At 50.8% G+C, this 22254-nt stretch overlaps 1 protein-coding gene across 11 annotated transcripts in view; it reads left to right on the top strand.

Annotated features, from left to right (window-relative positions):
* Positions 1-22254, top strand: part of NSD2 (nuclear receptor binding SET domain protein 2) — a 94790-nt gene that overhangs the window by 12574 nt on the left and 59962 nt on the right. For 6 of the 11 annotated variants that reach the window (XR_009008335.1, XM_057546535.1, XM_057546532.1 and 3 more), the window contains exon 1: positions 2326-2525. The exons of 1 other annotated variant lie outside the window; for it this stretch is intronic. The gene's annotated coding sequence lies outside the window, so the exon portion shown is untranslated. Of the gene's footprint in view, positions 1-2325; positions 2526-2657; positions 3141-22254 lie in introns of those variants that run through there. 4 more of the 11 variants (XM_057546536.1, XM_057546534.1, XM_057546533.1 and 1 more) reach the window with 4 other exon arrangements.

Raw genomic sequence — 22254 nt, 5'->3', positions numbered from 1 at the left:
GCGGCTGCCGGGCTGGTCCTCAAGCTAGCAGGCAGGCCTGGGATACCCTGGTCCTAAATGCCTTGCCCAGTCCAGCCTCGGCCTGAGAGGCTGGGTGGGAGGCAGCAGGGGGGAGCTGAGATGGAGGGCAGCTGAACCCCAGCAGGCTGCCCTTGCCCCCTGAAACGCCTCTCCTCTGCGCTCGCTACTTTATACCGCGAGTAGACGCCCAGTCCCTTGGTCTTCTGCAGTCTCTCCTCTCTGAGTGCAGAGTTTCAGTTAGAGAAGTGATGAGACCCTCAAAGAGACGGAAACAAGGTTCAGCCCCAGCTGCTGACGTCTTTGAGTGCCCCGCAGCTCTCTGGGCCCACCGGACTTGGGGCTTCCACTCCCATTGCCCTCCCCAACCTGCAAGGGGCGCAAACGTGCAGATGAGGGCCTCCCCACCCAGGAATCTACATGCCCAGGACTTCCTTCAGTCCTGTGAGGGCCTCTTTTTCCTATGCACTGAGGGAGACCCAATCATCGGAAATCCACTCTCCGTGGGAGAGGCCCCCCGTGTGTGCAGGACTGGGGCTGTCCAGCTGGCTGACTCGATGAAAAGGGCTTAGGACCCCACAAGACAGCAGGGCTGGGCCCAGGGAGGCCTGCACTGGGCGGGAAAAGATCAGCCTGCCCCAAATAACTTTCTTCAAGAAACTCCAAACATACACTTTCATGTTTTGAATAAATTTACATGTTGATTGCACTATTCTAAATGCAGATTTTTTTGTTTTTGAAGAGGAGCCCTAATTCCAAATCTGTGAAATCAAATGAGATACGGTGGTATTTGTCTTGCACTGCAGGGATTTAAAGGTACTGGGGAGGTAGGCAATTTTCAGGCTTGTGCCCCAGAGGGATCCCGGGCCCAGAGAGGGCACCTGTTCTCCTCCCCACAGCCAAGAGATATGGCAAAATGCAAATGTGAATGGGCCAGCACCCAGCTAGACACCTTCCAGGGGCTCCTGGTGGCCAGAGGTGAGTCCTGGCAGTGAACGATGGGGGAAGGGCGTCTCTTCTGGTTGCTCAGGCTCCCCAGAATGCTGCAAGGGTGCAGCACACAGTAGGACCTCACCGTATAGCTCTTGGATGGAAGGGTGAAAAATTCTGTAATCCCTTTCAGCTGGACATGGGGGAGGGCCTCCCTCTGGCTCTAGTGTCCTCTAGGCCACCCCCTGCTCTGGTGGGAAGCAGCTGAACCTTGCAGCTGCTGGCACTCTTGGGCCTGCCCTGTCCCTCTTCCCCACCCCAGTCTCACTAGAATGGCACAAGCCCCAGCAGTTTCAGGGCCTGGGAGTCCTGCCTCTGACCACGGTTTCCCCACTGCTCCCAGATCCAGGCCAGACCCGAGCCTGGGAGGTGGGGGGAACGGCTGAATCCTCGCCCTGCAGATATTCTGCAGAAGACGCCCCCCAACTCCCCGCCCGCACCGCGCCGGCCAGTCTCTCTCCAGCCTGCAATCCCCGCTCCCTGTCGTTGTTTGTGACCATCTATGCCAAGTTTGCAATGTGCGTTCCAGGAGCACAGATACGGCGGGGACCTCTGCACCCTGCTCGGCAGTCCCTGGAGCTCCCTCCACAGTGCTCCCCTGCGAGTTCCAGCTGGGCCTCGCGTGCAGGGCCAGTTCAACCTGACCTCCGCCTTCCCGGATCCCAGCGGCTCGACCAGGCCCCGCGCAGAGCGCCTCCTGACCCGGGAGCCTTCTCTCCGCCCCGAGGCAGGGGCGTGGGTGACCACTTGGGTGAGGGCCCTGCGGCCAGCGCGGGCTGACCCTGCGCGTGGTGCTACGGACGCAGGGCCCGCGGGGTGGCCGGGAGGGAGCCGCCTCCCACGTCCCGGCTCCAGGGCCGCGCGGCCCGCGCTGGGGCCGCGATCGCGCGGGGCGGCCTCGCCGGCGGCGATTGGGCGCGCGGCCGTGACGTCACCACGCGCGCGCGCTCCGGCCTCTGGCTCCAGGCTCCGGGCTTTCGGTTGAGCCGCCGCCTGGCGCGCGCCCGGCTGAGTAGCGGGAGCGGGGCGCGCGCCCGGCGCCGGTCTGAGGCGGCTCGCAGGGTCCCGCGCCCCCGGCCCCGGCCCGTGCCCTCGATCACCGGCCGCGGCCCGCGCCCCCGACTCCCAGCCTCCGTCCCACGCCCGCGCCCCGGACCCGCCACCACCGCCCCGCCCCGCCCCGCGCGGATTTGAAAAGCCCGGCCGCAGCCCCGCGAGCGCGGCAGCCAATCAGCGGCGCGCACTTTCCCGCGGCTTCTGCGAGGCGGCGGCGGCCCGGCGGCGGCGGCGGCGGGCGGGAGGCGCGGGGGCGGGGTCGGCGCCGCGCGCGGAGAGCCTCGGCCTGGCCGCGCTGCGCCCGCCGCCGCCGCCGCCGCCGCCGCCGCCGCCCCCTCCCCTCCCTCGGCCCTCCCTCCCTCCCTCCCCCGCGGCCCCGGCCCCGGCCCCCTCCCCGGCCGCCGCCGCCGGAGCCGCCGCACCGGAGAGCCGCCGCCGCCGGAGGATGCGCCGCACAACAGGTCACTGGCGCCGCCGGCCCAACCGCCGCGGGCCTGAGGGGCGGAGGGCTGAGGGGCTGAGGGGCCGGGCGGGCGGGCGGGCTAACGGGGCCGGGCGGGCGGGCGGGCGGGCGCGGCCATGTTGGGCCCGGCGGCCGGCGGCTGCACCTGTGCCGGCCCGCGGGCCGGCGGCCTTTGTTCGCTGCGGCGCCCAGCGGCCCGGGCCGGCCTTTGTGAGGCGCTGGCCGGGGCCGGGGCCGGGCGGCGGTGGGAGGGGCGGCCGGGGCCGGGGAGGCGCTTTTTGTCTGAGGAGGGTCCGGGTGACACTCGGACGCCGGCCGTTGGTCAGCGCGGGCGCCCGGAGCCCCGGGCCTTGGCAGGTGGAGGCGCGGGGACCCCGCCCGGGGCTGCCGGCCCTCGGCCCCCGGCGCTCGGCCAGACGGCGGCCCCGAGGCCCCGGACGCGCAGCGGAGCGGCCCGGCCGCACGGCCGCCTCTGCCCCACACGCCAGAAGGGCGGTTTAAAATCTCGGCGTTTAAGAGATGCTGGTCTCGAGTCTGGGCAGAAGGCGCAGGGACCCGGTGCAGCCTTAGTTTTTTCTCCCTCTCGCCGGTGCTGGGACGTGAGTGGTCACAGGTTTGACATGCGGGGGGAAACTTGGTCTCACTGGGACGTTAGTCATTCTTAGGCAGGTAATTAGGGCTCCGGGGTGTGTGCGCGTGTGCGCGTGTAGCAGAACGGGGGACCCATTCGGTTAGGGTGACTTCAGAGCGAGGTTAGGGAAGTTCTTCAGGACTGACAGCCCGCGCTCAGACTTTCAAGGCCTTGACTTTTAAATGACTTAAACGCCAAGATGTGTGTTCCCTAATCACTAAACAACTTAAAAACCTCACGTTGCTACCACGCGTCGATTATACCGACTCTTACTTTATGTATTTTAAAATGAGATTATCAAGATGGAAAATAAGTTAGCCATCTCATGTATGAAGCTGGGAATTTAACTCTTATTTTCCCAAATGTTTTAAATATCCTCGTTACATATTTAAATGTGACGAGAGCACCATTAAAAAAGCACAACTCTAATCAGTACCACGAAGGAAACAAGTCCTGGAGCACAGCCCTTTGCTGGTGTGCTTGGTGTGTGCTCCTGTGCCTCGCCACCGACCGTAGTTCAAATCTAAACTGCCGACTGGAAGTGAAGAGGACTCATGCCTTAAGCACGATTACTTTGAGTCATTTCCTTTTCTTTTCTTCCATTTTCTCAGACGCCCAGCAGCCTTCATTTTTGGGCCGGTGGTTGGTAAAGTGAGGACTTTGTGCAGGGTTGTGAGTTTGCGTAAGCTTTTGTGAAGAACTGTGATCTATGTAGTACAAAAATCCTCCCCTCCTGACGGCATGACTACAGATCAGGCTGGCCTGGGATTCCAGTGGTAAACATTCCAATTTAAGAATATTAGAAAAATAACTTTCTGAGTTTCAAAAAGTGATGCTCATGGGACTTCCCTGGCGGTCTAGTGGTTAAGACTCTGTGCTTCCAGTGCAGGGGGCACGGGTTCGATCCCTGGTCGGGGAACTAAGATCCCGCACGCGGTGTGGCACGGCCAAAAAAGTAAATAAATAAAAAATAAAAAGTGATGGGCAGTTTATTATTCTGTGTGCACTTTTACGATATATTCATATGTAACGTCTAAACTAACATAATTTGAGATTTGTGGAGACACAGAACAGAACAGTAAGCTAAACAGGCTACCATGTGTGGCTACTAGGCTTATGGTTTTTATTCAGCCGATTTAAACAGGGCCGTTAAAATAGTACCTGCTCAAATGTGAGGAATCAAATGGAAGAATAAGTCAGAATTGTGAGAATTAGAAGTTAGGAATTAGAGACCCTGTGGCCTAGTTATGGAAGAGTGGGTCAAGCCTTCCATTTATTCGGATGACTTCTCCTCCTACAAGTAGTACAATTTTAAAAGGTTTACTCATATGGCAGAATGTAAACTAATTAGTTACTTTTTTACGGTTTGACGCTTCAGTGTAAAACATGTAAAAATAGATGGAATTATACTTACTAAGAAGTGCTGGTGAGAGGATAGAAAACACTAATAAAATGTGCTATATGAGATATAGGATTGCCACTGAGCACACACAGATGGATGTGCTAAGATGATGCTGAAGTTCCAAATTTATTTTGCCCTGCCCTTTTTAATCTACACAAATAACCTTTCTAAGTAAACACTTTAATTAATCAGCGGGAACTGAAAATATAAGGCGTTTTACATGCATATTCTAGTATCCGGTTTTTGGTTGGTTGGACTGCTTGGCTGTGGAAGGTACGCAGATTTGGATGAGCGTCTTAGTCTTCTGCGCTTCACTCTTCTCTCTGCTGGACTGCGCTAAGTGTGTCCTTGCTCTCCAAATATGTGGTGCCCTCTCCTGACCCAGGCCTCTGCATGGACTGTTGTTGGGTGTGGACCACTGCTTGTCCTCCCTTTTGAGCACAGAGGACCCAGCCCTTCAATGGCCATATGTGACTTTTCTCCCCTGTTGGAGAGCTCTTGAGGTAGGACTCTTATAGCCTTGGGCAGCCTGGCCTCTGCCGGTGCCTTCTCATGGCAGGCACTCAGTGAACGCTGAATAAATGGGCATATGACTTGGGATAAACAACCCATTTTAATGCCAGCATGTGGCCTGTTTGCCTCTCTTCTTTGTAAGTCATGTTGGAGCAGAAAGGGACCCTCTGGAAGAAGCTGAGTATGGAAAGTAAGGGGCTGGCCTAAGGTCACCCTACTTTAATTGGGGAGCTAAGACACTGTTTGCTAGGCAGGGCTGTTTCTTTTCCTTTTATCATCATAGGTAACTCAAATGTTAAATAAAAATTAACTATGAAATATTGCAAACAAATAATAGAGTAGACCTGTATCCACCACCAGGATGAATCAAGCAGTGATGTTTCTACTGTACTTCTCTGTATCCTTGGGCAAAGTAAAAAGAATATAAAGTACACAAAAGCAAGAGATGACATGGAAATTCCCCAGGATTATGCTTATACTTTACAAACTGCCTTTATGTGATTTGTTAATTTCATTTTTTTTTTTAGGAACTGTTATTTACATAAAACATATTTCTTTTGGGGAGAAAAAGACTTAAATTAGTTACCCCAGGGACTCGTCAGCATTTTGCATTTGTCTGTTGGTTGCAATATAGCTTTTGAAGGAACTGATTGATGAGATTTGGTTTGCTACTTAAAAAATTCAAGCTGTCTTGAAGTAGTTTTGTTCTTGAGTCTGTCTTCCAGAAAACAAACGGCCAAAGATGAGTTTTCAAAGCATCTTAATGTCTGTAATACCTAACAGTTTCAACAAGACATACAAGGATAGAAACTGCTAAGTAGTGGTTGAGCTGAGTGCTGGCCTGCAGCTCAGAAGCCCCAGTAGTGAGACTTCCCTAGTGGGTGTGTAGAGAAACAGTGTTTTATCTTACTGCAGGAGTTGGGAGCTCAATTTTTTTTAAAGATTTATTTATTATTTATTTATTTTTGGCTGCCTCAGGTCTTAGTTGTGGCACATGGGATCCTCGCTAGGCATGCGGGATCTTTCGTTGTGGCACGCGGGTTTTCTCTTCTCTAGTTTTGGTGTGCAGGATCCAGGGCGTGCGGGCTCCAGAGCGCGTGGGTTCTGTAGTTTGTGGCTCGCGAGCTCTGTAGTTGAGGCGCGCGAGCTCAGTAGTTGTGGCGCGTGGGCTCAGTTGCCCTGCGGCATGTGGGGTCTTAGTCCCCTGACCAGGGATCGAACCCACGTCCCTGCATTGTAAGGTGGATTCTTTACCACTGGACCACAGGGAAGTCCTGGGAGCTCAATTTTTAAGTTGACTGGGTTGTCATAGAAAGAATTGATGATCTGGATGAAGTGTGTCATGCTGTTAAGGGTATATTTATGTCAGCAGTTTTCACATCTTGGTGAGTTTTTCCCTTGGGCTGTGCTGCTGGTTATGTAGGCGGACAGATCAGAAAGCGTGTCTCTGACTCCAGTTGTGCGACCCTCGCTCAGCTCTCCACACCCTGCCTAGTCTGTCTAAAACGCATGTGTGATCATGTGAGGCCCCTCCTCCAGGAGCTCCAGTGCCCTTTGGGGTTCAAGACCAATCTCTCACTGGGTTTTCTGCCTCTCACTGCACTTCTTTTTTTTTTTTTTTCTGGCCATGCCGCGCAGCTTGCGGCATCTCAGTTTTCCGACCAGGGGTTGAACTTGGGTCCTCGGCAGTGAAAGCGCGGAGTCTTAACCACTGGACGACGGTGGGAATTCCCTCACTGCACTTCTTTTCTTTTTTTTTTTTAAGATTATGGTTTTTAAAAAAATTTTATTATATTTTTTATTTTTGGCTGTGTTGGGTCTTCGTTGTTGCGCACGGGCTTTCTCTAGTTGCAGTGAGCGGGGGCTGCTCGTCATTGCGGTGTGTGGGCTTCTCATTGCGGTGGCTTCTCTTGTTGCAGAGCACAGGCTCTAGGGTGCCCAGGCTTCAGTAGTTGTGGCTCGCAGACTCTAGAGCACAGGCTCAGTAGTTGTGGTGCCCGGGCTTAGTTGCTCTGCAGCATGTGGGATCGAACCCGTGTCCCCCGCATTGGCAGGCAGATTCTTAACCACTGCACCACGAGGGAAGTCCCCTGCACTTCTTACTTTGATCTCACCTGACCTCTTCAGCCCATCTGTTGCTGCCATGCTTTTTCCTTGGGCCTTTGCATGGTCAGTTTTTGCCCCTGCTCTCCCCTGTGACCCCCATACACACACTTACACACACTTCAGTGCATGTGTGGGCACAGCTGGCTTTTCGTATTAATTCCTTCTCATTCAGCTCTCAGCTTGCACCTCACTCCTAGAAAGCGACCCCAGACTCCCTGCCAGTCTTGGGAGCCCTTGTAGCTATGTCTTGAACACTTGTGCTTTGCTCACCTTCACGCACTGCATTCTCACTCTGCTCCAGCCATTCTGGCCGCTGGCCTGCCTCAAGTACCGCAGCCATGCTGCTGTACCTGCTATTCCTTCTACTTGGACACCTGCCTGGCTTCCTCTTTACCTGCCTTTAAGTCTTCGCTCAAACTTCCCCTTCTCAGGCACCATCCCTGACCACTGATTTAAGATACCCTTTTGCTGTCTGGCTCTGCCCGTCTGCCTTAGCTTCTTTTCCATAACTCTTATCCTCTGACATTCTGGGTGTTTTCCTTATTTGTCTGCCTGCCTGACTGCATCAAGATGTCTATAAGGGTGGATATTTTTCTCCTTTTGGCTTTAATTACTGTGATACCTGCAGTGCCTAGGACAGTACCCGAATGACTGTCAGACATTCAGTGACTGCTTGCATGAACAGACTCTCAGCCCCCTTGTGTGTTGGCTCACGTATAAGAAGTGGTGTGGATAAAGGGGAGTGGCGTAGGCGTGCTTGCCCTAGTGTGAGGTTGGCAAGGTGGAGGGCCGTGGGCAGGTGAGAGAGGTCAGAGAGGAGGCTCGTAGGCCAGTGCTAGAGAACGGTGGCCTTACCCAGGCACAGGAGTGGGGTAGGAAGAGTGGACAGATGCAAGAGAGAGGGCTGTAGCAGCACTGATGGGCTGGGGTGCAGCACGGGGGCTCAGAATAAGAGGGGAGGGTTGGGGACTTCCTGTTGGCGCAGTGGTTAGGAATCCTCCTGCCAATGCAGGACACATGGGTTCGAGCCCTGGTCCAGGAAGATCCCACATGCCAAGGAGCAACTAAGCCTGTGCACCACAACTGCTGAGCCTGTGCTCTAGAGCTCGAGAGCCACAACTACTGAGCCCACGTGCCCCAACTACTTAAGCCTGCGCGCCTAGAGCCCGTGCTCCGCAACAGGAGAAGCCACCACAATGAGAAGCCCGTGCGCAGCAAGGAAGACCCAACACCTCCAAAAAATAAATAAATAAAATAAAATAAAAAAAGAGGGAAGGGTTGGCCCAGGTGATCCTAGTATTCACAATTTGAAAGATTGGGTGGAGAGGGCACCATTTTTATCTCCCTGTGAACTAGTGAAACCGAAGGTGGGCCTCGTTTCTGATCTACCTTGGTTCCTTCCAAAAAGAAACTGATGTCACCTACCAGCTGAAAATGTGTCTCTGGTGCCTTCCTGTTCACCCAGAAGAGGAAGCCTTAGGTCTTGAGCGTGGCGTGTGGCCCCTTTGTGTTTTCTAGCATCTGTGCTGCCTGACCCCTTGTAGCTGCTCTGAGATCTCATCGCCATGCTGCTGCCCCCCTGGGATGAGCTGCGTTCCACCTCACGGTCCTTGCATGGCTGTGGCGCCTTCCGAAGGCGTCCCAGTTGGCCCTGCTGAGCTGCTGTTACAGCTCCACTGTCATTTGTCTCCTCCAGTGTAGCCGATGCTGCGCCCATGGCACTGGGTGTGTTTGGTTTTCTGTTCCCAGGTTGGTTGTTCCTCTGAGCACCGGGCCCTGTCATGGCAGCATGTTGCACATAAGACTGTCTGTGCTGTCTCTATACAAATAGGAGGGTGGGCCAGTGTATTTTGTTAGTTAGTATGGCAGTGTACTTCTGGCGACATTTCTTCATTCACTGAGAATTAAGAAATTAGCTGTGTTCCAGTGATGAGCCAAAACACCCATGTCCTTGGTCTCAGGGACTTGACAGACCTGTGAGAGGGATGAAACAGGAGAGACGGTGGACAAAAGATTACATCTTTGAAAAACCTGTAACAGGGGACATGGGTTCGATCCCTGGTCCGGGAAGATCCCACATGCTGCAGAGCAGCTAAGCCCGTGCTCCACCAAAATGAGAAGCCTGCTCACCAAAACGAAGACTAGCCCCGCTCGCCGCAAGTGGAAAAAGCCCGCCTGCAGCAACGAAGACCCAACACAGCCAAAAATAAACAAATAAACAAATTTATTAAAAAAAAATAATAAAAAGAAAAAAAGAAAAACCTGTGAAATAGTCTTGCTAAATAACTGAACCTGAAACTGATCAGGCCTTTACCTCCCACAAGCAATTAACAGGAAATACAGGGTGGGGAAAGGAACACGTTAAACTACACCGTGGGATTGCCACTGGCGGAACTCAGAACGTGGGAACCTGCAGGACCAGTGACCAGGTCTCTTCCACAAGGAAAAAGAAGGGGGATGTGGATAAGAGGCTGATTGCACTACGGAGGGCTTATGTGCATCCAAGATGGGCCAGTTAGTTAGAGATGGGACTAAACACTGTTTATGATATTTGGGACAATTAGAAATTGGAACACTGACTCAATTTGTCATTAAGGAATTCTTATTTTTTTTTAGCTGCCATAGTGGTTTGATTTTGTTTAAGAAAAGAATTTGTACCTTGTAGACATGCATACAGAATTTATCAAAGAAATGATCCACCATCTGCGATTTGCTTCACAGTTCTGTGGAAAGGGAGCTGTGAGGGTGTGGCTGGATCAGGGCTGGTGTGGGGTGATGGTGGTGCGGTACATGGGCCCTGCTTGTTCTCTCTACCTTTATGTGTATTCAGAATTCTCCATAACGAAGGAAGGAAAGTCACGAAGGAGAGGTTGGGTACATTTAGTACATCTATAAGGAGATTATGCCTAACTGTGGGTTGGGTGTCAGGAAGGACTTCCTGACAGGACTGAGGCTGGAGCAGAGAGCAGAAGAGGCCTTGGTAGAGGGTGGGCTTGGTAAGGGTGGTGTGACTGTTCTAGATGAGGGAGCAGGCAGTGCAGAGGCTGTGACGGGAGTGGACAGAAGGCTGACGAGGCTGGAGCAGAGGGTGAGGGAGCTATGTGTAGACCCAGGGGGTGGGGCGGGGCGGGCTCCCTGAGGCTGCAGTGAGGCTTTTCATCCAGAGAGCAGTGTGAGGCCCTGGAGGGTTTTAAGCGTGTGTGTGTGTGTGTGTGTGTGTGTGTGTGTGAGAGAGAGAGAGAGAGAGAGAGAGAGAGAGAGAGAGAGAGAGAGAGAGACTGACACAAATCTATTTGCTTTGGAAAGTGCGTTTCTCGGAGTCCTCTGTAAGTTGGTGGTGGGAGGATTCGGGAGAGGGAAGAGGGTGCAGGAGACCGGCCTGTGCTCATTGTGTGTTCGGGTTAGAATCTTTCCAGCTGCCCCTGCTTTGGGTGCCTTGTAGGACTGAACAGCTCTGCCCCCTTGAAATTTGGTGTGGCCATGTGATTTGCTTTGGACAATGAAAAGTGACGCGTCATCTCTGACTGGGCGCTCTAGGAGTCGTGTGCTTTCATGATGTTCCCTTTTTCCTTCTCATTGTGGAAGCGCATAGATACGCACTATGAGCAAGAGGGAAACCTCTGGGTTGAGCCAGGTTATGGCCCCATAACCTAGTCCGGTGGTTCTCAATGGTCCCCAGACTGACAGCGTCTGTCACCTGGGAACTTCTTAGAAACGCTTATTCGGGCCACCCTAGACCTACTGAGTCCTAAGCTCTGGGGTGGGGCCGGTGGCCTCTGATGCTGCGGTGTGGAGCACTGCTGCCTCGGGTCTGCTGGTTGGTCAGCCGGCTCGGGGCCTGTGGTGCTGGTGAAAGGTGGAGGTGGCCCGCCAGCGATGGGCTTCTGGCTGTGACGAGGAGGAGCCAGCCTCGTCAGCCGGCGGGGAAGTGCTCTGCAGGAAAAGGACTGAGGCCTGTGGGTTGGGGTGGGAGGGACTGCGTAGGGAGGGTGTCGGTGACGGCCCTGAGTTTTGTCTGACGAAAGCAGACAGGTAGAAGCGCTACTCACTGTCTAGACAATATTTTTGTAAGTGTTACATTTACTTGGGTTTCGAGGTTCGGGAGCAAGGAAAAGCCTATTGAGGAATTTAAAAAATTTTCATTGAGTCCTTGATGCACATATCAGTTTCTCACGTTGATCGCCCCACTTGTCACTGTGCCCTTTCTGCTCTCCTGACCCCCTGTCTTGCTGTCCCCCACCTGCCCCCCACTCGAGTGGAAGCTCTTGCTCCTGGCGGTGGCCCCAGGACTGCGTGACGCCTGCCCGCGCTCCGCCACCTGGACTGGCCCGCGTGTTGGCACCGCGGCCGCCCCTGTGCCGTGTCGGGGAGCAGGCAGCTTGCTCCAGGCCTGCGGGTGGTGCGGAGGGGTGTGCGGTCCGTCCTTGTGACCCGGGGACTGGGCCCTGCCCCAGGCCCCTGGCTTCTCAGCTGCTGGATTCCTTCTGGGGCAGGGGGAGGCGGGAGCTGGCCTGAGCGCGGGGAGGAGCTGGCGGGCTTCAGGCTGCTTCCTCTTCCTCAGGTGTGGAGGGAAGGCTTGTTTTGGGGGAGCGGCACCGCCCAGAAGGAGAGCTGCAGGGGAGGCATGGAGGACGGTGCGTGTTCGGGTTTTCTCCCTTTTGTGCTGCATCTGAAATTGTGTACCTTATTGAGCATCACGTTAACAGCTTATTGGATTCTTTTCTGTTGAGTTCTGAAATCTGTATAAAAAAGTATTTATTTCTTAAAATTCAACTTCTTATAACTTCTTTGAAAAAAATATTGGTGGTTCTTGTTTGTCCAATGTGGAGGCTAAGCTTGTGTGCATTTCTCAGATACCAGTGTGCTCTTGGCTGCTTTAGGGATTTCTGTGAATTAGCAGTTATATCAGCAAAGGGTCAGAACACATCATAGGTAATTACCCTCTCTACTTCCTTTGGATAGGGGCCCTGTTCATTTTTGTAGGTTGATAGACCTCTGAGATAGAGGAAATCTGTGTCTTGATGGCCCACTAGGAATGAAACGTGTTTTCATAGGACCTTGCCCTGGCTTTACAGCTCTTCCTCTCGAGGACTCCAAGGTAACTCCTTGGGGCCGGGCACAGCACCCTGGGTGTTTGGGTGGAGCCTGGTCCCTATTCTTGGGTTTGCCCTCTTTGTGGGCTGTCCTTGTCTCCTAGAAGCCATTGCTGCTTCCCTGGGTCTGTACCAACTGCTTCTCTTGTTCTCTGCTATTGGCTGGAGGTCTCAGAGCTGGTTCTTCAGCTGGTGCCCAGATCCTGGCACCTTCTCACCTCTCTCCTCCCTTTGTGAGTTCCCAGCATGGGAATGATGTAGTAGAAACTGAGTTGTGAATTCCAGCCTAGAGTTTATAGAAATCTTATTTTCAAGGATGTGCAGTTTCTTGATACATCATCAAGGCAAAATAGAAAGCTTAATTATTATTAATTTTATAATCAGAAAGTACATTTTATGGAAAATCTGTAATAACTACAGTCTTACCAACCAAATGTTTAGGTGTATTTCCAGTTTACCTTTTCATTCATCAGACTGATCCAGGTGCCCTAAAGACAGTTTCCTCTGTGAGGGTCATAACAAAAGGTAACAGTTTAGGTAACTATTCCAAGGAGACAACTGCTCTATTCTTTCAGCTGTTTCTTGTGGTATCTATCTGTACTTAAAAAAAATAACTTTCTAATTTTGCTGAGTTGAGAACTTTGAGGTTTATATGTTATGTGTTAAGTTCTATCTACAGGAGACAAGGATTTAGCTTTCTTTCCCCCTGGCCTCCCACTTCCCCTTCCCCAGTTCTTCCCAATATTGTGGTGTCTGGGTTATCTATTCCTCCCTGATAAGCTATTCCAGAACTTAGTGGCTGAAAGCACAACAACATTTATTTGTTTACAGTTTTGCAGTTTGGACATCGTATGCCAGGGTTAGCTTGTTTCTGCTCTTGTGGTGTCAGTTTGTTTCATTCCTGTGGCTGTGTGTTGGAATTGGCTGTTGGCCACGGTCCACCATTCTCCCCAACATAGGCCTCCCGTGAGGCTGCTTGGGCCCCCTCATAGCATGGTGGCTGCTTCCTGAAGGAGGAAGTGAAGCTGCCAGTCGTTTTATTTTTTTCTTATTTTTATTTCTTTACTTTTAGGCCACACCACGCAGCTTGTGGTATCTCAGCTCCCCGACCAGGGATTGAACCTGGGCCATGGCAGTGAAAGCCCGGAATCCTAACCACTAGGCCACCAGGGAACTCCCTGTCTGCCAGTCCTTTTAAAGGCGAGGCTGGCTCTGGTCTGGCATCACTTTCGCCATATTCAGTTGGTGGGAGCAGTCACAGGCCCAGGCCAGAATCAAGAATGTGGAGAAATAGATTTTATCTCTTGGTGGGGGAATTACAAAGAATTTTTGGCCACTTTTATTTTATTTTTTTATTTTTTAGAATTTCCAGTTGCTTTTCTTCTTGCAACATCTTTTTTTTTTTTTTTTAATATTTATTTATTTTGCTGCGTCCGGTCTTCGTTGCGGCATGCGAGATCTTTTTGTTGCGGCATGTGGGCTCAGTAGTTGTGGCTTTCAGGCCCTAGAGCACAGGCTCAATAGTTGTGGTGCATGGGCTTAGTTGCCCTGCGACATGTGGGATCTTAGTTCCCCAACCAGGGATCGAACCCACGTCCCCTGCATTGGAAGGTGGGTTGTTAACCACTAGACACCAGGGAAGTCCCTGCTTTTAAATTCTTATCTCTCATGGTAAGTTTTCCTCACACGTCTGATGGCCTTCGACTGCAGGCCCACTGTTGAGACGGAGGTCTGGGAGCTGACGGCAGGTCCTGGGTGGAGGCTTCACTGAGGGCCGATTGGTCAGGACCCACCGTCAGTATCAGCAGGTGTTTTCCCTGCATCTTGGCAAGTGTCCTCTTGCAGGCTGTGTCTTGTAGTTCACTGCCTTGAGCACCCCCTCCGGTGTGCCCTGTCCTTAGACTACACTCCAGTTCTTCTCCCGCTGGGATGGGGCTGGTTGCCAGGCCGTGAGGGGGGTGGGTCGGGGACTGCGCATTATGTGGACTTTGATCCAGTTCTTTTGACTTAGGGTTCCCAGTGTTTGCAGCACATGCCCCTGCTATGTGCAGTGACTTATCGTTATGCGTTAGGCATGTGTTAGAGTTAAAATAGGAAAATACCTTACAGACATGTGAATGATACAACTTAATATGTTTAATACCTTTCCTATTCAACAGAAGATTTGATAGGTTACAAACTGAGATAAGATTAACATAAAATTCATCAGTTAAACTATTTTAAAGTATATAATTCATTGGTTTTGTAGTACATTCTCAGTGTTAATGCAACCATCACCACTATCCAATTCCCGAATATTTTCGTCATTTCAGTAAGAAGCCCGGTACCTATTGGGCAGTCACTCCCCGTTTCCCCTTGTCCCCCAGCCCCTGGCAACCACCATTCTACTTTGTCTCTGGATTTGCCTATTCTAGACATTTTATATGAATAGAATCATGTAGTATGTGGCCTTTTGTGACTGGCTTTTTTCTCTCAGCACAGTGTTCTCAAGGTTCATCCGTGTCGTATCATGTCTCCATACTTCATTCATTTAAAAAATTTTTTTTTATTTTTTGCTACATTGGGTCTTCGTTGGTATGCACAGGCTTTCTCTAGTTGCAGCAAGCGGGGGCTACTCTTTTTTTTTTAAAAAAAACTTTTTTTTAAAAAAATTTTTAAATTTTTTTATTTTATTTATTTATTTATGGCTGTGTTGGGTCTTCGTTTCTGTGTGAGGGCTTTCTCTAGTTGCGGCAAGTGAGGGCCACTCTTCATCATGGTGCGCAGGCCTCTCACTATCGCGGCCTCTCTCGTTGCGGAGCACAGGCTCCAGATGCGCAGGCTCAGTAGTTGTGGCTCACGGGCCTAGTCGCTCCACAGCATGTGGGATCCTCCCAGACCAGGGCTCGAACCCGTGTCCCCTGCATTGGCAGGCAGATTCTCAACCACTGCGCCACCAGGGAAGCCCGGGGGCTACTCTTTGTTGTGGTGCGTGGGCTTCTCATTGCAGTGTCTTCTCTTGTTGCGGAGCACGGGCTCTAGGCACGCGGGCTCAGTAGTTGTGGCACACGGGCTCTAGAGCACAGGCTCAGTAGTTGTGGTGCACAGGCTTAGTTGCTCTGAGGCATGTGGGATCTTCCCGGACCAGGGCTCGAACCCGTGTCCCCTGCATTGGCAGGCGGATTCTTAACCACTGCGCCACCAGGGGAGCCCACTTCATTCATTTTTATGACTGAATATCCCATTGTATGGATAGATCACACTTCTTTTTTTTCTTTTTTTCCCTGCCGCGTGGCATGCGGCATCTTAGTTCCCCGACCAGGGATTGAACCTGGGCCCTCTGGCGGTAGAAGTGCGGAGTCCTAACCAATGGACCACCAGGGAAGTCCAGATCACTTCTTCTTCTTTTATCTGTTTATCAGTTGTTGGACATTGGGTTGTTTTTTGCTTTTTTGAATAATTTTGTGAAAATTCTTGTACAAGTTTTTGTGTGAACATGTTTTCAATTCTGTCTTGGGTAGATCCTAGGAGTGGAATTGCCGGGTCACGTGGCAGCTAAGGAACTTCTTGATTGTTTCCCGCTGCAGCTGCACCACTTTCCATACCCACGGCAGTGTGTGAGGGGTCCAAAGATTCGCCATATTACACTGAGAAGATAGAACAGACAGGCATGGAGCCAGGGAAGATACCAACTCATGCATCGTCATAAGGTTAAGGTTGGGGCCGCGGGGAGAGAGCCACACAGGTCGTGGGCCCGAGGCTGACCTTGAGCTTGTCTGTGGTTCCAGGCTTCTTTGCAGTGAAAACAAAACAAAACAAGGAACAGGTCAGTTTTAAGTCTTTACTGTCATAGGTGCATTTCTGCAGAAGAAGCAAGACTTCTGCTGTGAGTCAATTCTAAATTCCATAAAATAAAGCTTCTCAGTAGAGAGTTCTTACGGAGTAACGGAGCCGTCGCTGCCCTCAGCCCCTGTTCTGTAGCAGACTCTGTACTGATCTCATTGTTCTTCACAGAGAGCTCTTTGCTGTAAGACTGGAGGTCCTGTCATCATTCAGTGAAGGTGGGACCAAGATCTATTCCAGGTAGATTAGTGTGAAATGTTGGAAACAAAGGGAATGTTAGGGAATGTATGTGTGTGTGTGTGTGTGTGTGTGTGTGTGTGTGTGTGTGTGTGTGTGTGTGTGTGTGTTTTAACCATACTTGCAAACTTGAGTTTTCCATCTAAGTCTCTCTTCTGCCTCCGGAAGAAGGACTGGAGCTTGGTCCCTGTCCTGGCTGGGCTCTGGGGGACATCCTGAAGCCCTTCCTGCTGTCCCAGCATTGAGACTTCTCCCTGGTGACTCTGCTCAGATTCACAGAATGGACTCGGTGGGCTGCAGCTGGATTTCTGAGCAGCAGAGAGAGTGGGGCCTCATGTGCCCGAGGTCGGAGCCCCGGGGAAAGGAGTTTGGGGGTTGCTCCAGTGACTCTTCCTGCCACTTTTCCATCCTCCACCCCATCTTTCTCCTTCCTCTTTCCCTAATGTTATATCTGTATTTTAAAATCTCTGTCTCTCCCCTCTGGGATATTAGCTCTACAAGAATAAGGTACATGCTTTGTTTACTGCTCTGTCTCCAAATGTCGGGACAGGGCCTATGCTCATTGACTAGTTTTCGGTGTTGAGTGTTGTCATTCAGGTCACCTTTCCCTTCTTTTGAGAGTGGTGCCTTTCCCTTTACTGGAGACCCCTCCTCTGTTCCATGTGGCCCTGCAGGGGCTGCCTAGCCTCCCCAGCCACTTGCTGTGTCAGCTCATGTTGTAGGAGGCCTGTGAAATGTAGGGGATTAATTATATAGTTCTTCAAGCTTATTACAGGAAGCAGCAAGGTGATGCGTGGCTCTCCCCACCCTGTCCCTGCTCCCCTTGGAAAACCACTGATAACTCTGAGCTGTTACTTTCTGTTTTAACTTCCACATTTTCATTTTTCACTTTAAGTGTGTCAGTGTTTTCTTTCCTTTTCAACAATGATTGTATGTTACATTTTGTTATATTTATTTATTTTTTAAAAATCAATTAATTAATATATTCATTTTTAGCTGCTTTGGGTCTTTGTTGCTGCGCACAGGCTTTCTCTAGTTGTGGCGAGCAGGGGCTACTCTTCATTGTGGTGTGCGGCGGGCTTCCCATTGTGGTGGCTTCTCTTGTTGCGGAGCACGGGCTCTAGGCGCATGGGCTTCAGTAGTTGTGGCACATGGGCTCCGTAGTTGTGGCTCGCGGGCTCTAGAGCGCAGGCTCAGTAGTTGTGGTGCACGGGCTTAGTTGCTCTGCGGCATGTGGGATCTTCCAGACCAGGGCTCGAACCTGCGTCCCCTGCACTGGCAGGCGGACTCTTAACCTCTGCGCCACCAGGGAAGCCCCACCTTTAGTTTTTAGAAAAAATTTATTTATTTATTTATTTATCTTTGGCTGCATTGGGTCTTTTTTAAAAAATTTATTTATCTATTTTTGGCTGTGTTGGGTCTTCGTTGCTGCGCGTGGGTTTTCTCTGGTTGCGTCAAGCGGGGGCTACTCTTTGTTGCTGTGCGCGGGCTTCTCATTGCGGTGGCTTCTCTTGTTGCAGAGCATGGGCTCTAGGCGCATGGGCTTCAGTAGTTGTGGCACGCGGGCTCAGTAGCGGCTCGCGGGCTCTAGAGCGCAGGCTCAGTATTTGTGGCACACGGGCTTAGTTGCTCTGCGGCATGTGGGATCTTCCTGGACCAGAGCTCGAACCCGTGTTCCCTGCATTGGCAGGTGGATTCTTAACCCCTGAGCCACCAGGGAAGCCCCCACCTTTTGTTATTTTAGACATTTTAAAAGGGAAAGGCTTTGTGGACAAGAGGAGCCCTGAGCCGCGGGCCTTACTCCTGCAGCAGCATGCCTCTCGCTGAGGGACTCTTCCCAGTCGGCTTCCCCATGGTTGGCGTTTGGCGTCTCTAACTCATTCCTCTGTTGTCTTTGTCCTTGCGGGTTTACCCTTCCTTTGAAATTCCTTACTGTCATTTTAATTGGGGTTTCTGCACGGAGTGTAGGTAAATGTGAGAGAGGAGGCCTCACATTCTTTTTAAATATAAAAATTGTTTTAGAATTACCACTCTCCCCTTATTTTTTGCATCATGTTCTCCTTCTGGGTTTATATTTTTGCTCTAGTACCTCTTTTAGCACTTCATTTGTGAAAGGGATATGTATATTAAACTCCCTTAGTTTTTGCATGTCTGAAAATACATTTTGCCTCATGTTCAGTGATAATTTAGATGAGAAATTATTTTTTCCCTTAACACTTTAGAGAGGCTCCGTCATCTACTCCTATCTGTTGAGGCTGCACAAAGGTCTGTGTTTCTGTTTCCTTTCTCATGCTGAAGTCTGTGAATTAACTTATTTTTTATGGGTACTTAGGTTTTAAGATTTTCTTTTTATCCTTCATGTTATGTGGTTTCAGAAATGATGTGTCTAGGTATTGATTTGCTTTTATTTATCTTGCTCAGAACCCTGGGTACCCTTTTAAATCTGAATACTTGAGTTTCCTTTCATCTCTGGAAAATGTCCATTATTACCCCTTTGAAAATTGCCTTTTCCCCATCCTCCCTAGTTTCTCCTGGAACTCCATTGGAATGTAAACTCCCTGAGGGCAGGGTATTCTTTGTGTGTGTGTATGTGTGATAACATATGCATAACGAAAAATCACCATCATGACCATTTTTAAGTGTATAGTTCAGTGGCATTAAGTACGTTCACATTATTGTGCAGCCGTCACCACCATCCACTCCAGAATTTTTTCATCTTGTGAAACTGAAACTCCCCATTAAACACTAACTCTTCATCCTCTCCTCCCCAGTCCCTTGCAGCTACCTTTCTACTTTCTGTCTCTATGAATTTGATTACTCTTGGGATCTCATATAAGTGGAATCAGGGAGTTCCCTGGCGGTCCAGTGGTTAGGACTCCACACTTTCACTACCGAGGGCGTGGGTTCAACCCCGGGTCAGGGAACCAGGGTCCCGCATGCCATGTGGCAAGGCCAAAAAGAAAATCTTTTGTGACCAGATTCTTTTACTTAGCATAATGTATTCAGAGTTCATCCATGTTGTAGTATGTTTCAATACTTCATTCCTTTTTAAGGCTGAAAAATATTCCATTATCTGGAGGTACCACAGTTTATCAGTTCATTCATCTGCTCAAGGACAGCTTGGTTGCTTCCAAGTTTTGGCAATTATGAATGAAACTGCTGTAAACCTCTGTGTGCAGGTTTTTGTGTGGACATAAGTTTTCAGCTTCCTTGGGTAAGTACCGAGGAGTGGGATTGCTGAATCGTATGGTAAGAGTATGTTTAGTTTTGTGAGAAGCCACCAACCTGTCTTCCAGCGTGGCTGCCGCATTCTGCGTTCCCAGCGGCAGCGATGCGAGTTCCCGCTGCTCCGCATCCTTGCCAGCACGTGGCGCTGTCAGCGTTGTGGATTCCGGCCGTTCTGACAGGTGTGGAGTGACTGCCTTAATTACCGTACCTTCACAGTAGGTCTTGCAGGAGGGCTCTGGGTTGTAGAACCACCCCCTGAGCAGTTTCCCAGTTGCCTTTGCAGGGCTCTACCGGCGTCACTCATTCTAGACCCATTTTTACGTATGTTTCTTGGCTCAGGATTTGGGGCACCACAGCCTCCGAGGCAGAGTTCTAGAGGGTGAGTCTGTCTCCCCAGTGGTCTCTGGTGAGTGTTTGCTGAGGGCCCAGCCCTGGGCTGGCTGAAGGTGCGGCTCAGGTGACAGCGCTGTCACAGCTGACACTCTGGTCTGCTTTGGGTGATGCCTGTGAGCTGGGGTGTGGGTGAGAGGGTGTGGTCATTTGCCGCAGTTGGTGAGTGGTAGGGCCAGATTCCAGCCCTAGCAGTGGCCTCCACACTCTGTGCTCGGGACCCTGCAGCTCTCCACGCCCTCCGACCCGCTGCAGCTGCACGGGAGCCCAGGCAGGCCAGGCCCTGGCTTTGCCTCAGCTCTGCATTCTGGCTGCCAGGCCCAGCTCTTGAGGCTTGTCGTCCTGTCCCGTGCAGCCCATGCCCTGTAAGGCTGATTGCTCTTCCCTCTTCATCTCTGGACCTGGAGATTGCCCTTTCCTGTTTTGAATTAAGTGATGTAGCTAAATTTTTTTGTTAAAAAAGTAATAATTTGGCTACCTTCACCAGAAATCTTCTGAAATGTGTTAAAATGGTGACGGAATGTTAATAGAGTCCCTAATGTTGAATCATCATTTTTGGATACACCCTCTTTAGCTGTGATATCTTATTTTAATATGGTAATGACTGGGTTTGATTTATTTCTATTTTGTAATTTTTTTTTTGCAATCATACTCTACTGATCTTGGTCTGTAGTTCTTTTCTGTACTCATTTTTCTGGTTTTGGTGTGAGAGTTATGCCAGCCTTATATAATGTTTGGGAAACTCTCCATCATTTTCCATGTTCTGGAATAATTTAAACAATAGGAATGCTGTATTTATGTGATGAATAATACATAGCAGTTGGAAAGACTGAGCTACACTTGTTTATATCAACATGGGGGAATCAAGCTGTGTTGATTGATGAAATCGCAGAGCACAAGTGCAGTATGGTAGCATTGCTGCTTGGCATGCAGACCCCATACAGCAGTTCTCTATTCCTGGGTACATCCCATAGACTGGAAGGATGTGTAGTCAGCTGGCGATGGGGAGAGTAAGTGGAACTTAGGGTTCCTGAAAGGCAGACGTCATCTTTGTTTTACTCATTCACCCTGAGCAAGGCTTGCGGGAGGTGGGAGCTGCAGTGGGAGCTTGTGTTTGGCTTCTCGCTGTTGGACTTGCGGCTCCCGGTGGGTGCTGTGGGCGTGGAGAACCAGAATCCCGGGATGCTGCTGCGGGCGTGTGGTGGGCGGTGGGCGGCCTGTGGGGGTGAGCCTGGCTTCTCCCGTCTGGGGGCCCTCGGGTGCCGTGCACCCGCCCTGCCTGCCCGTCCTCGGCTCATGCATCTGCAGTTGCCGTTGTCCAGAGGTCTTCTTTTTTTCATGTCAAAAAGACATGAAGCAAATGTGGCAACATGCTGAAAACTGTCATTTTGGAGTGGTGAGTATACAAGTGTGTCCTGTTGTTCTTTGCACTTTTCTGCTTTTGAAACTTGCCTCCCCGCTACCCAGTATAAGAACGATTGGCCGTTGAGGGATCATCACATGAGCCTACTGAAGCTCTCTGGGCCTTTCTTTTATGGTTATTGTGGGCTCTGTAGGTTTTCTACCTCTTGGTTAGGTTTTATATTTTTCTTGAAATGCTAGACAAAGTGAAAGATTTTCTAATTTATTGGTATAACCTTGATTAAAAAAAACAAAAACTCCTAGAAAGATCAAATTAATGGTCAGTGACGTGCAGTGCCGTGTTGGAAGTCAAGGTGGACCCTCTCTGCGGGGCCCCTGCCTTCAAGGGTTGTCCCAGGTGGAATCCTGGAAAGTAAGCAGCCCACAGTCAGATTAAGAGGGGAAAAAAGACCAAACGCCCAAAGAAACAGGTACCATGAATGAAAATAAAAGCAACAACAGTAGACACAGGCCTGCGAAGACCAGATATTTTTTATTTTTTAAGAATTTTTTTTTTTAATTTTTATTTATTTATTTATTTATTTATGGCTGTGTTGGGTCTTCGTTTCTGTGCTAGGGCTCTCTCCAGTTGTGGCAAGCGGGGGCCACTCTTCATCGCGGTGCGCGGGCCTCTCACCACCGCGGCCTCTCTTGTTGCGGAGCACAGGCTCCAGATGCGCAGGCTCAGCAGCTGTGGCTCACGGGCCCAGTTGCTCTGCGGCATGTGGGATCCTCCCAGACCAGGGCTCGAACCCGTTTCCCCTGCATTGGCAGGCAGATTCTCAACCACTGCACCACCAGGGAAGCCCAAAGACCAGATATTTAAAACAGTTATGTTTAATATATTCAAAGATTTGAAAGAAACCTGAAAATTCCAACAGGAACAAGTAGTCTTGAAAATGTG

The sequence above is a fragment of the Balaenoptera acutorostrata genome, chromosome 5 (genome assembly GCF_949987535.1).
Source record: "Balaenoptera acutorostrata chromosome 5, mBalAcu1.1, whole genome shotgun sequence".
Lineage (NCBI taxonomy): Eukaryota > Metazoa > Chordata > Mammalia > Artiodactyla > Balaenopteridae > Balaenoptera > Balaenoptera acutorostrata.
This window is presented reverse-complemented; position numbering and strand designations above follow the sequence as displayed.